Source organism: Panthera uncia, chromosome B4 (genome assembly GCF_023721935.1).
Source record: "Panthera uncia isolate 11264 chromosome B4, Puncia_PCG_1.0, whole genome shotgun sequence".
In the NCBI taxonomy this organism is placed as follows: Eukaryota; Metazoa; Chordata; class Mammalia; order Carnivora; family Felidae; genus Panthera; species Panthera uncia.
The window spans coordinates 125,186,950-125,200,500 of NC_064809.1; the positions used below are offsets into that span (position 1 = coordinate 125,186,950).

The window sequence follows — 13,551 nt, forward strand, 5'->3', positions numbered from 1 at the left end:
CGGGACAGAAAGCTTCAGAAAAACAGTCTCAGGTGATGAGTGGGCTAGTGTTTGCCGTTACCTTCGGGGCCTCTGCAAGCTTTCTGAGATCTCTGGACAGAGCTGAAAAGACAAAGCCTGTGGCCCCCTCCTCTGCCCCAAGAGCCATTGGTTTCCTTCTTTTACCAAGCACGACCACCATAAGTAGTGAGGGAGAGGGGAGAAACGATGGGGAAGCTCTAAATAAAACCACAATTATAACAGCTAATACTTATGGCGTGCTTTCTGTGTATGGCTCTGTCCTAAGCATTACAGACACATTAACAGATTTAATGAGCTCAAAAATGCCGTTTCAACAGGAGCTAGGGATAAATCCAAGCAGAAGAAAAAGGGAAATGTCAATAAGTAAGAGCCAGAGAAAGCATCCCTTGGTGTGTATGAAGTCAGACTACTATTGGAAAAGTAGCAGGGCCTTGTGAACCATGAAACCAACTCCCGTGCCAAGTGCAAGTTTACAAAGTGTTGCCAGTGCCCAGATCACATACACCCTCCGATAAAGCCCAGGGTTCATCTATCACTCCTCCCTGATTCGCTAAGCAAACCTACTCACGCGGCACCAATGCCGGGCTTACAAGGGCAGTGTGATAAAAACCCAAACAGACTTCACAAATACTAGAGGCGATCCTAAAAATTCTGACATAAACACGCCGGTTACCTGAAGCAGAGTCTTTGGGCGCTGGGGCTGGGCTTCTGTGCAAGTCTATCCATCCTCCTCAGCCACTGCCCATCACTGCCTGGTAATCTCTCAATCTACTCCAAGTGCCACTCTGCAACTGGTTCTCTAAAGAACCTGCGACGGCATTAAGCCTAGTAAACAACGGAAACCACGGTCAAAGACTCCATCAGCACCTAGGGACCAGCAGCATCACCAGAAAGAATCAAACACTCAAGGGCAAGGTCCGCTACGGCTTGAAGGAAAGAGCTGACCTTCTCCATCAGGGTTTAAAAAAGCCTAGGAGGAGAAGAAAGAAGAGGCTGAAGATCAGAGACAATGGAGGAAAGCAGAGAAATGCAACGCTGGGGCAGCAGACACAAGAGGGTGTGGTGAGGGTGATGGCAACATAGTTACACGGAGCAAGACAAGAGGAAGCAGCAGGGATACAGAGGTTCTTTAAGCGAAACTTCAACATTCAGCCTGGGGGTTTGTGTAAGAGGCACTTCTCACTTCTCTGTCTGGAGAGGTGGCAAGGGCCCCCTCCCCACCTCCACCCCACATTAGCCATGCTGGTCCCTGGCAAGGGTGCATGCCCTCTTTAGACCGGGGGTACCTTGAGAAGGTGATACACACGCACACCCCATGTGCCCCTACAACACACTGAACACTCAAGGTTCTGCAGGAAAGGGCTGAATTAGGCCTGGACACGCAAATTCGATGAAATCCAACATAACAATCACTGTTACCACGTACGGAGCGTACAGCACGGTCCAGGCATCCGGGGAAACACTGAAGAGCCCTCAGCCCTAAGATGCCCTCTTTACTGAAAGGCTCCCACACTCACGGCAAGGCAGCCAGCTTGAAGAGCTAGGAATACAGCGTAGAAAACGCAGAGGCAGAGTCCAGCCCCAGACACACATGCAGTTTAGCACCCAGAACCAGGAAAAACTTGCAGGAAAGGCTGCCTGTCCTGGGTTGTGAAGGAAAAACAGAGGTGTCAGAGGCAGACAGAGGGAAAGAACTCATCAGAGAGAAGGAGAAAGACATGCACGGCTTGGCAGGTTTAGGGGGAAATAGCCAGTAAGGGAAAAAAAGATAATGAGTGGGGATGCATGAAGGTGGGGGAAGGCGGATGTGGCCGCAGAGAAAGGCAGGGGCCAGTTCATAACAAGCTTTGTGTGTCCTGATAAGAAAGCTGGATGCTTTCCAGTGGCCAATAGCGAGCCGGTGAGGGTAAACACACAGAACATTCTAGAAAAGCCCTCACTCCTTAAAGATTAAAAATAAAGCCTGTCTTATCTAGAAGGAATCGGGCTAGTCGATGTGAAAAACTCTGTCATCCAGAATGGCTGACTCTGCAATTCTGAAAGGTGGGGACTGTAATCTCCCAGCAAGGCCCTGCTCAGGCGGAGAAACACCACCAGTCACGGGACACACAGCACAGCTTCGCTTGTAAGGTGGATCGGGAGCCGGACGTCTGAGCCCCAGTCATTCTGCTCTCAGCTCTCTGCTGCCACTGCTTTAGGGACCCCTCATGAGGAAAAGAAGAATTTTCTCCATTCCATCCCTTACTATCATCCAGGGCTAGGAAAAACGTTGCTCTCTACTGCGGGGCTCACGTGAACAAAACCCCAGTAAAAGAGGCTCTGGAGGGTGCGTTTTGACCCAAGCCCCATCCCCTTGCCCAGCAGAGCCAAGGGAGAAAGCACTATTTTAAGAACACCGATAGGGGCGCCTGGGTGGCTCAGTCGGTTAAGCGTCCGACTTCAGCTCAGGTCACGATCTGGCAGTCCGTGAGTTCGAGCCCCGCATCGGGCTCTGGGCTGATGGCTCAGGGCCTGGAGCCTGCTTCCGATTCTGTGTCTCCCTCTCTCTCTGCCCTTCCCCCGTTCATGCTCTGTCTCTCTCTGTCTCAAAAATAAAAAAAAAAAAAAAACGTTAAAAAAAAAAAAAAAAAAGAACACCGCTAGTGTCACAAGTAAACTTTCCAGGAGGCAACGTAAACCATCTGACTTCTGCACCAATGACTGGGATCAGAGAAAAGTTCAGAAACTCCTCTGGGCTACTATCCCTACTGTACCAGTTCTGGCCCAGTGGTCTTCAGAACTTCACGTTCGAACCAGGGCAAAAGCCTGTTCAACAGCCTCCCAGTTTCCATGTCTCCCCACTCCAATCTGACCCCAATACTGTTGGGCTCATCTTCTTAAAACAGAGCTTTTTTTTTTTTTTTTATTTTTTTTTAGTGTTTATTTATTTTTGAGAGACAGACAGAGTGTGAGTGGGGGAAGGGCAGAGAGAGAGAGGGAGACACAGAATCCGAAGCAGGCTCCAGGCTCCGAGCTGTCAGCACAGAGCCCGATGCAGGGCTCGAACTCACGGACCGCGAGATCATGACCTGAGCCGAAGTCGGATGCCCAACCGACTGAGCCACCCAGGCGCCCCTAAAACACAGCCTTTAATACACCATCCTTCTGATCAAAGTCACCCTGCCTTCCAAAAGCCCACAGCCCCAACCTTGCTTGCCAAGTTCACCTCCAACTCCCTGCTAAAAGAAACCCAAGAAATCCTGTAACCCAGAAATACTTACTTGTCCACCTAACGTGGGCCCCTTGACCTCCCTATAATTCTTCTGTTCAGATTTTAACTATCCTGAGTCCAAAGACCCAACTCAAATCCTACCTCCACTGAGTTTGAGCAGCTAAAGTAAACTCCCACCTCCTATTTCCCATCCGGCTCCAATAATCTACAACCATTAACTGCACTGCCACATGGTTTCTATTCTTGCTCTGAACCGTTGATTTGAATCTTCTCTTGTTATTTAACTTACCACACATTCTTTAATTTTTTTTAATGTTTATTAATTTTTGAGAGACAGAGAGACAGAGCACGAGGGTCAAGGGGATGGGTAGTGGCAGGAGGAGAGAGAGGGAGACGGGGAATCTGAAGCAGGCTCCAGGCTCTGAGCTGTCAGCACAGAGCCCGATGCGGGGCTCGAACTCCCAGACCGCAAGATCATGACCTGGGCTGAGGTCAACACTCCACTGACTGAGCCATGCAGGTGCCTCACCACACATTCTTTAAATCTCTCCAAGTATCTTTCTTGAGGGCAAGGACAGAGGGCTTTCAATTTAATTTCATAAATGATTGATTACTTTAGGATTCCTAAGTGCTAGGAGGGCAGCAAGACATACCCATAGGAACACAGATAGGCTAACCCGGCCACAGTGAGGAAATAAGAAAAGGGTAGAGACACTGACAAGATGCCATGCAGAAGACCATATGAGAACATGCCACAGTCTCCCAGGTCTGGGGCAATGCCTCTCCCACTCTGTTCTTCTGTCTCCTAGTCACTAAGAGCCAGACTGAATACTCTCTTCTTCGACCCCCCAAGCACAACACTGCCAACACACGGTGCCCACTGCCCTTCATGCATGCCCTTGTTAGCATATACCTCCCTCGCCAAGGCTCCCGGGTGATGGCGGGTGATCTCACCCCCGTGTTGCAGATGTCAAGCTGAGGCCTGTATATCATGGGAGTTTATACTGAACATTGGCTGAAGAGTGTTGGCTTAGTGGATGTGGAATGAATGAAGGAAATGCCTTCAAAGACACACAGAGTGCACGGGGCCTCTAGGCAGGAGAGATTCTGACCAAAGGAGGGAGGACGGAAGAGTCTGATCCAGCAAAGGGAGCAGCAGTAACTAACAGGCCCAAGCAAGAAAACAAGAGGCGTTTCTGGGCAACAGCCAATAGGCTAGGACTGGAGAAGACCTACAGGGTCCTAGGGCACACAGCGAGTGTAGACGGGCGGGGAAGCCAGGCAAGGTCAGTACTGAGGCAGCAGACCGAGTCTCAACAGCTCAGGGTCGAGTCCCAGCCCCAGGCTTCATGGCTGTGTGACCTGCACAAGCCTCAGCTTCCACGCCCAGGAGCTGGGGAGAGCAAGAGTGCCGTGCCCACCACCAAGGGTGCGGGAAGCCAAAACGACACAAAATGACCCACTGGAAGAGGGCCTGCCACAAAGGAGGCACTCGGGGAACGAACTTTTGGGTGTGGAACAAGCTGACATAGAGCAATGACAGGAAGGGAAGGGGGCTAGGGACAGACACCCAGAAGTCACGGGTGTGAAAAGGCAGAGCCACAGGCTACACGGGGTGGTCAGGAAGCTGGGTGCTGGTCCTACCTCCCCTCCGGATAATCCTCCTTACCTCCGGCCTTAGTAACCACAGCTGTGAAACAAAGGTGTTGGTCTGGGGGGCTCAAGGTCTCCTCCAGCCCTGGTGGCATCTCCACACCGCAGCTCTGCCCCCGATGCAGAGAACTTCCCCGACGTGGAAGAGCCCACGTGCCAGTGATCCATGTAAACAGCAAAAAGAGACCAGACAAGATGGCAGTAGAGAGGTCTCCCTACAGGGAGAGAGCAGGCTCCAGCCTTCCTAAGCTTTTCCAAACCCCCCCCTCCTCCCCCTCCTAAGAGGGAGCCACCCCCAACCGCTCCACTCGGGTCACTTCATAATCACCCTCACCAGTGCTGGGAACAGCATCAGCAACAATCCCGCTTTTCCAGGCATCTTCCAGGCCACCTGGCGTGTACATTTGACAGGCTTTAGGGCACGCCCATTCGTCTGGTGCCAGAAAAAAGTCAAAATCCTCACAAATTCAGAGCAAAGGAAATCCGCCACACATTTCGGTACTGTACTTCCCTTGCCTTGTTACAAAGCCATCAGTGTTTGAACCACAACAATGACCCCTAAGAGAATTCATTTTGCTGACCTGAAATGTCCTTCACATTTTTAAAATAACATCTTCCTGGAGAGGCCTCGAGTCTGTATGTCTGCTGGTGTTTACTCACTCTCCCTCCCCCATCACCCCCACCCCAGCACTGAAAACACGACCATTTGTTCATTCATCAAACAAACCGTTCTGGGAGAACACACTACTTACCTGGTGCAGACCTACTAAGCACCAGGCACCAAGCATGCAGGCAAGGAAAAGCTCCATCCTGCTCCGTCACTCGGCCCGTGCCTCCCCCTTGGCTCCTGAAGCAACCAGGAAATGCCATTCCCAGATGAGAGCTGACATCAGTCAAGGAGGCTGGTACACACACAGGCTGGCATATTCAAGATCTATGCAACCATTCTGGAAACAAAGCAGGGGAGGGGGTGTTTCCCAGTAGCCACAGAAATGTTAACCTTACTCAATAATAAGTATGTGGTCCAACGTATCCAAGGCAATCCCTAGCCACAGAACAACACTGGAGAGCCCATGACTCCCTGCTGAATTTAAATTTAAAAAAAAAAAAAAAAAAAAAAAAAGGAGGAAGAAAGAAATCCCCACATGCCCATGTGCTGCTGTAAATCCCCCTAAATTCTACTGCTTCTGTGGAAAGATCAGCAACTGGCCTTTCTTCCCGACTGGCCTTGGCACTTTGAAAAAGAGCTGTGCAAAGAGCAAACCTCTCCCAGCAGGTCAGGGCTCCGTCTCCATCTTCGCCTGCTGCCTGTCCAAGGCGCAGCCCCATAAGGTGACAAGAGAGGCCAAAATTACCGGTGACACGGGACTTTCCATTCTGGCCCCAGCCTACAACTCCAGGTTGCCCCCAAATTACCTCTGGAGCCGTAAGTGCTTCACATTTTATTTCATTCCTAGAACAAATTCTTTTCTGGGAACTTTCATGAGAGATAAAGGAACAAAAAAACAAAACTAAACTAAAAGCCCTAGACATTTCAGATGCAGCAAAGGACAAGCTAGTAGGCAAGCATGATTCTGAACATCTCCTACATTTATCTCCTCTCCTGTAGACTGAGAACAAAATTCATTCCATGTCTCTGCAATTAGGAAAACTCACAATCCTGGAAACTCTTACCTAATTTCCTCTTTAAACCGCTTCTGTTTTTGATATATTCTCAGAGGTAGAAGCTCAGTGGGGGCAGTGAAGGGACTCAGGCAGGTGGGTAGTTAGGACTGCCATCTCCAGGAAGACAAGCAGTTAAACAAGTAAATCTGCCCCAAGTAACTAGGTAAGTGAGGGAACACTAGGTGCTAGTTAATGGTTATGAAAGTTAATATAACTACTGTACTTCTCAGTAAAACAGATCCTTATTAGGATCCTTGGCAGGTGAACATAGGGAGTTATTTGTTAAAACATTTGAGAAGTTTATAGTATAAAAAAAACCTTGGTTTTATGGAACAGAGGTTCCCAAAAGCATCCATCATGATTGTCGTAATCAAATAATTTGAAATACAATAAACGATCTAGCCCTTAAAAAGAGCCTTTTATGAATCCCTTTTGTATAATAAAAATCTGTTGTGCCCCAATTACTTATCTTAATGTGTTCACCTTTAAAATCAGATTTCAGGGGCACCTGGGTGGTTCAGTCGGTTAAGCGTCCGGCTTCCACTAAGTTCATGATCTCATGGTTTGAAGGTTCGAGCCCTGCATCAGGCTCTGTGCTGACAGCTCAGAGCCTGAAGCCTGCTTCAAATTCTGTGTCTCCCCCTCTCTCTCTGCCCCTCCCCTTCTCGCACTCTGTGTGTATCTCTCCCTCTCTCAAAAATAAATAAACTTCAAATAAATAAAATTAAATAAAATCAGATTTCACAAGGCAAATTCTCCTAAAATAGGGCATTCCTATAGTTAGCTTCTAAACTGAAATAATAATGGAAAAAAAAAACCCCAAAAACCTTATATTTACACTGTACTCACTTCGAATCTCCTCTTTCCAGTAAGCACTACCCTCTACACCCAGGAGATCAATGTCTGGCGGGGGAAGAGCTTTCTTTCTAGAACACAAATTTGGAAGCATAAAATTAACTTGGTTTTTATTTTTCCCGACTTGTTCATCTACCCAAGTGCTTTTCTGCATCTATTTTTCTTCCAAACATCCCTCCCCCCACACTTGCCCCACAGCTTGACTGCAAGGTAACCCGCCGCCCCAGCCATATGAAAGGGTTCCCCTTTCCACATTAGAGTCCAGGCTTTGCAAAATCCCTAAGGGTCAACTCAGCTTTTATCTACTTAAGGTGGAAACAATCAAAATTTTCAGCATTGCTTTTTATCACGAGGTACTTAATTCTCAAGTCGTTCTCAAAGAATAGGTAACATCAAAATCAACTGGCTTCCATATTACATAATAAGTTAGCAGGCAAGTCTAGCTGCTTATGTGTGAATGGCCCAATACATCAGAGAGAGATCAGAGAATCTACAAGCAACACAGCGAAGACTTTGTGATTCTTTTATTCAGTGTTCCATCCTTGTGGTGTTTTATATTTCCAGGTAAAGTGCACCTTTGAACTGGCCAGGCCTCTTCCCATTTCAGAGTCAGAAATCTTAAGAAGTCCGAACTTTGCCACTAACTTAGGTAATCCCATTCCCTTTCTGGGCTCTAAATTCCTAGTAGCAGGATAAAGAACTCATGTATAGAGAGACAAGGCCTGAAGCCCAGAGAGGTCAAGAAGTATTGTAATGTCACACAGCAAGTCAGCAACAGATGATGCAAGGCTAGACCCAGATTTTCCGATTTTACTTAAACCACCCTGCCTCTCACTCAACACAGGTAAAGAGGATACAAGCAAACGCACACAGAAGCTTCTTTTACCTCCACTGTCTGGCTCCTATTTCTGAAAACACTAAATATATTTTGCACTGGGGCTCACTGCTGCCACTGTGATTTTCCTTCCTCCCTAACATCCTCCAGCAGCTATACTGTGGTTTTTCTTCACTATACAGTTTCCTCATGCCACAACACACACACACACACACACACACACACACAAGTACATTTGCACACATGCACACACACACACTCATCCTCATTATTACATTCTTCTTTTTCCAACAGCAAAGAAAGTTCAGGCCACAACTGAGATGATTCAAATACAAGAACCTTGTTCAAGTGCTAAACACGGCCATAACTCTACCCAGAAGCAAATCTGACAAAATGGAATTTGTTGTCATAGAGAAGGATTTTTTTTTCCCCCATACTATATCATTTGTCAAGCAACATTGTCATTTCTCCCACTGCTGCATAATCACATAATGAAAGCCCCAGATGGAATTCTTGTACACAAGAGGGCGGACTTATGGTTGATAAGGGACCCTTTCTTTATTTGCATTGCTAATAGTTTTTTTAAAGAACAGGCAAAGTGCTATATGTAGAAGGATAAAGGACAAAAAAGAGAGTTCCTGTTTCTGTTTTTATTAACAATGTGGCATAATCAACTAGTACTCGAGGATCTTATCCAGAAACCTTTCTCCTTGCCATTTGAACACAAGGAGCATGAAGCTAGTCCCCAGCATGGAATCCTATTAAATTCTCTCCCTTCTAACACCAAGGCTTTCCCGTCTCCCAGAAATTTTCCAGCCACATCAACTAATGGCCGTGCTCCATATACAGTACATCTCTTAAAGTTCCCATGCTGTTCTTTCCAACTGGGACTCTCTTCCTTTCTCCTCTTCTGGCAAAGTCAAGCTCATCCTTTGCAGAAACCTATACAACGGCACTTAGCTTGTAGTAATGGTTCGATGTCTGCGTCCCTGAACTAAACATGAAACCTCTGTAGCCTCCACACAGAGCATGGCTGCCACATAAGAGATGTTCAATTATTGTTTGTGGAGTTAAAAAGAGAAACATTTTCTAAAATACATTTCAGGGGCACCTTGGTGGCTCAGTGGGTTAAGCGTCCGACTTTGGCTCAGGTCATGATCTCACGGCTGGTGAGTTCGAGCCCCACATCTGGCTCTGTGCTGACAGCTCAGAGCCTGGAGCCTGTTTCAGATTCTGTCTTCACCTCTCTCTGCCCCTCCCCTTCTTGCTTGTGTCCGCACTCTCTTTTTTTCTCTCTCAAATATAAACATTTAAAAATATATAAAATAAAATAAAACAAAACATATTGCATTATGCTGTAACTTTACCAGCTGCTTCCTACTGGGCTCCAAACATCAATGTGCTCAAAGAGGAACTCAGCACCCGAGTACCTCTCAATGTCAAATGCTCTAGAGTAGAGCAGCAAAGCCTCAACAACACTAGTGGATCCTGTGAGGGGGGCTATATTGCTAAAGTGTGTCAATGGCTGGGTGCCCAGAGCTCCCAGTGCCCTGGGACTCACACCCCTGACCTTGCATGCTCCCTATTCTCTGAGAACTCTGGCTGCAAAGATGCCTTCACATTATTCACAGACCCTAAGGAAGGCCAGTATTCTGCATCAACTTCTTACTCTCCCTCTGCCACCTGGTGTCCCTAAAATTCAGAAGACTTCGCACACACTGTAGGTCCACAGTATATATCTTTTGCAGGACGAGTTTTCACTAGTTGATGCTCAATGGCAAATTTAACAGTGTTCTCCTGCTCCAATCTCCTACCCCCTGGCTATACGGTGCCTATGAGAATCAATCTATAAAGCTTTAATAACAGAAATAAAGCTTTATGCTGACCATTTTCCTTAGACCACAACAATAGCTCCCTTCAAACTACCTAAATATGCACTACGCATATGGGTAAAAGATCACAAATGTGGTCTGCAAGACCCCAGGGTTCAGGAAAGTGTAATAACTCATACAGGTTCACAGGTTCCAGACACTGAGTCTAATTCCATATGCTGAGTTGGGGCTTTTAGAATCCATTGAGACCTAAATCTTGGTGACATTTGCCTTTTTTGGTGCCAGTGTTCTGAAATGGGTAATCTCTTCTTGGACTCTGCTTCTCACCTTTTTCTGTCTGTTCACCTCTGGAAGTCAGCTTTGATAAGGTTTGGCCACTGTGCGTAAGGTAAGCCTGGGCAATGGGGCTTTGTTCTTCAGTGAAATAGAATTATCTTGCAATTCTGCTGGAAGAAACCTAGACACTAATGACTTAATGCTGTTAAAAGTGCAGAGAGCATCTGAGATGAAACCACACTGTCAAATGTTCTATGTGTATAAATACAAGGTGTGTACTTTTAAGGGATGACAAGTGAGAAATTTTAAGTTTGAGGGAGTTGATGCTGGACTCCACTCAGAAGACTGCGGGTGTTCGGTGTAGCCCAAAACCAAAAAGGGGATTACAACCTCTCAGGGAACACAAAGTCAGCATGGTCTGATGCCCAAAGGATGGAATCTGCAAGAGATTCTGTCTGCCCGAAATGTATAGCCCCTGTAAACTTAGAGACTGCAACTGAGTTTTTTTCAGTCTTCCATAGTACTTTGCAGTTAACCGGTTCTGAGTTGCCTAAATGACACTTTAGATGTGATCAGGCCCATCATTTAAACATTTGGAATACACTCATTCATGCAAGCATACATCAGGTACCAAAAAGTCAAGTTCCTGAGCCCTAAAGATACACCACATAGCCTTTTGTAACATGGGTCCTTATGTTTTCTTCATTGGTGGTAGAATAGAAAACTAGTCTCCTAGTGTCCTGCCACTGTAGATGGCTGAAAAATGGAGATACTCCTGCAATCAGCATCCACAGTAAACCACAGCTCAGGAACCCAAGAACCTAAGGAAACCTTCATATCATCCCAATGAGATGGAGGTCCTCTGGGACCTATGAGGAGCCGGGAAAACTTTTCATTTCATTTCCAAGGCCCTTCTAGTTCTGCTTCCAAAGTCAATGCGATCTGCGTTATCTTACAGCCAAAAGTTAACCCACCAGCTAGCACATTTCACTACCTGAAGGAAAAGGGCCCACTCCAGAGTGATCCCATCTTCTCCCTGAAAGATGAAGGGAAAGATGATCCCTTCTCTCTATCCTGTTAGGGGAATTTGTTTCCTTTCCTCACCACCCACTAACATGTAGATCTTCAGGACTTTTGCCTCTCTGTTCCAATTCATTTTCTTCCTGGTATGGAAGTAACAGGCCCTGGCTCGATAAACGTGTGTTCTCTTCAAACAATTTTCACTGAAGGAAAACACTCTTCAAATATAAAGGTTCACTAAAATGTGTGAAACCTTAAAGCCAGGTTTTGTTTTGTTTTGTTTTGATCCCCAGTGAGGACTCATGCCCTCGAGCAATTCATTCATGTCACCCATTTGTGAGAGATGAGAAAAGAAAACACCACTTATTCCTTTCCTTATTTAGAACCTTCCCCAGTCTTAAGTCTACCAAAGCTGATTCCTGGGGAGGGAAGACAGGAGAGGTGAGAAAAATTAGCCTGAGGTGACTGCCTCCACAGAGTGAATAAGCACTCTGGGTTTCCACCTGTGTCTGAAAGGGACCGATCTGCCTTTAGGGGAGGTGACTTTAGGGGAGGTGACGGACCCACTAGCAGCCCCACCTCATCCCCCAAGAAGGAAGCAGGAGCCTGAGTGCTCTCTAGGGCAACTTACATAAGACCCTGTAAAACTTCCTGTGACATTCACGGAAAATGTAAGCTGCTATTTTGCTCCCTCAGGAGATCATTTTAATGGACTGAGTGACAAAATTCACGGATTCGGGATTCAACAGAAACCTGCTCAACCGAGGTACATCAGCTCAGGGACGGAAAAAATCCATCCCCATTAAACAGGGTCACCGGGGGGATGGAGTCAATGTAGGAGAGACAATCTGTTCCTTCCTAAGTGACCCATTTAAAATCAGATTGTTTCAGGGAAATCTCATAGGCTTAATAAATTTCAAACAGGCAAGGACAGGCTTATAGGACTGAGGTTCCTTAAAAGGAAAACTTTGAAGAAAGTAATACAGCAATAAACAAAATAAGGAAGCACAAACCTTGGAGTCAGCCACTCTAGCTTCAGCAACAGAGATATTCACGAGAATACCTGGATCGCTATATACTGATCACTCCCCACGAGCAGGTTTGTGGAAACAGGACTGGCACTCTGGTTAGGTTTCCTCTCTACAGATGTCCCCGCCACCCAACCACTCTGTCCTATAGAGGGACTGGAAAGCTGTGGCGGCTCACCCTAAATCGCCACGACTCTCTACAACAAGGAGCAAAGAAAAGTTCTTCACAGCATCACACCAGGAAAGGCAGGTGAGGATCACCGAAGAGGGGCAGCTAAAAACACAGCAGGTTCCCCAAAGCACAGGTGCCCAAAGCTAACAAGCTGCGGGGGGTTTGGGGGGGTGGGCGCGGGCACACTACCTCCCGGTGCTGAACAGGAAACTCCTCCTTGCTTGCTCCCCGTTAAGCAGCCTATGTGCCTAGGAGCAAGACAGTCCCTGAGAAGGGTCCTGGGGACATCAGAGACTTGGGGACTTGTACTTCCAGCTTGTCCAGGGTTCCTGGCCCAGACAGCTGAGGGTGTGCTCTCACAGGGGGTACCAGCTACAGGTTCGGAGAACTTGTCCGGCGCCGCTCACCAGGGCGTCCCCGGGGCGGCTCTCAAGCACCCCCGGGCTCTTACCTTGGCCGTGACTGCCGCCAAACACAGGGGGACCGCGGAAGAGCTGGGTGGCGCGGCGGCGCCGCCGCCGCCTACAAGGCGCAGAGGGTCCGGGTCGGGGTCCCAGCAGGCGCTGCCCTAGCTCAAGCGGCGGTGCCAAGCGCAGACTTCGGGGCGGCCCCCGGCTCCAAAAGCTGCGGGGAGGGTCCGGGCCGCCCAGGCTGGGCACAGTCCCTTCTTCCTCTCCCTCCGGCGCCGCTGCCTGGAGCTGCTCCCCGCCCTAGGGACTCTTCAGAGCCGGGGGCGCCCCGCACGGGCAGGGGCCTCCGTCCGCCTCGGGCCGGGTCTGGGAAGGGGGCGCTGGGGAGAGACGCGGGGCGGCCGCCGGGGCCGGCTCCACCTCCCGCGCTCCCCGCGGCTTCGCCCCCTCAGGGCAGGGCCTGCCCGCTCCCGGCCCCGCGAGGCGAGCGCGGCCGCGCCCCCAGCTTCGGGCGCCCGGGCTCCGCGAGGCGGCGGGGCAGCGGCAGTCTGGCCGGGCCGGACGCCGAGCGCG

At 48.4% G+C, this 13,551-nt stretch overlaps 1 protein-coding gene across 1 annotated transcript in view; it reads right to left on the reverse strand.

Annotated features, from left to right (window-relative positions):
- Positions 1-13,545, reverse strand: part of LARGE1 (LARGE xylosyl- and glucuronyltransferase 1) — a 538,562-nt gene extending 525,017 nt beyond the window's left edge. Inside the window, exon 1 of the mRNA XM_049627511.1 lies at positions 13,020-13,545. The gene's annotated coding sequence lies outside the window, so the exon portion shown is untranslated. The remainder of the gene's footprint in view (positions 1-13,019) is intronic.
- Positions 13,546-13,551: the final 6 nt, after the last annotated feature.